The sequence below is a fragment of the Hemiscyllium ocellatum genome, chromosome 23 (assembly GCF_020745735.1).
Source record: "Hemiscyllium ocellatum isolate sHemOce1 chromosome 23, sHemOce1.pat.X.cur, whole genome shotgun sequence".
Taxonomy (NCBI): domain Eukaryota; kingdom Metazoa; phylum Chordata; class Chondrichthyes; order Orectolobiformes; family Hemiscylliidae; genus Hemiscyllium; species Hemiscyllium ocellatum.
This window is the reverse complement of record NC_083423.1, coordinates 40,484,602-40,485,413: the sequence shown is the minus strand read 5'-3', so window position 1 is coordinate 40,485,413 and position 812 is coordinate 40,484,602.

Here is an 812-nt window from a genome sequence, read left to right as displayed (position 1 = left end):
GCAATGGCTACATCCCTTGAATTAATTCAAATAAAACACTTTTCTTCTGGACAAGTAGAGCTCTTGTATAAAATGACTCCAGATTTAACAAAAAGAGGGATTGATCTAGTGGTATATGGGTGGCACAGTGGCTCAGTGGGTTGCACTGCTGCCTCACGGCACCAGGGATCTGGACTTGATTCCAGCATCAGACAATTGTCTTTGGAGTTTGCACATTCTCCCCAGATGCTCCGGCTTCCTCCCACAATCCAATGGTGTGCAGGTCAGGTGGATTGGCCATGCTAAATTGCCCATAGTCTTAGGTGCATTAATCAGAGGGAAAGGGGTGGGTTACTCTTTGGAGGGTTCGTGTGGACATTTTAGGCCAAATGGCCTGTTTCCACACGATAGGGAATCTAATCTAATTACATTAAGTATTTACTCTTTCTTTGAATACTTCCCTTTGTTTAAACTATTGCCTTACCTATAAATAACTTTAAATTAACTCTACATAACATAATATCACACCTCATGTCACATTGATATGAATTTCTTACACAAGTAAAAAAATGCTAGTTTGCACTTTAGGAACTTTTAAGAATGGTTAGCTTCTGATTGATCCAAGGGAAGGTACTGTCAAGGAACACAACAAATTACATAGGATTATATTCCTATGGTTATAAATGGATCCTAACAAATCTGAGCAGTTGCACTGGATATTTACAATATGTATCAAATTATTCATAGACATATTAACAGAACAAAATAGGTAATGCAGCATTGCTTTGATTTTGAAGACCGTGTTTATTATATCAAAATAGTACAACAGAAAA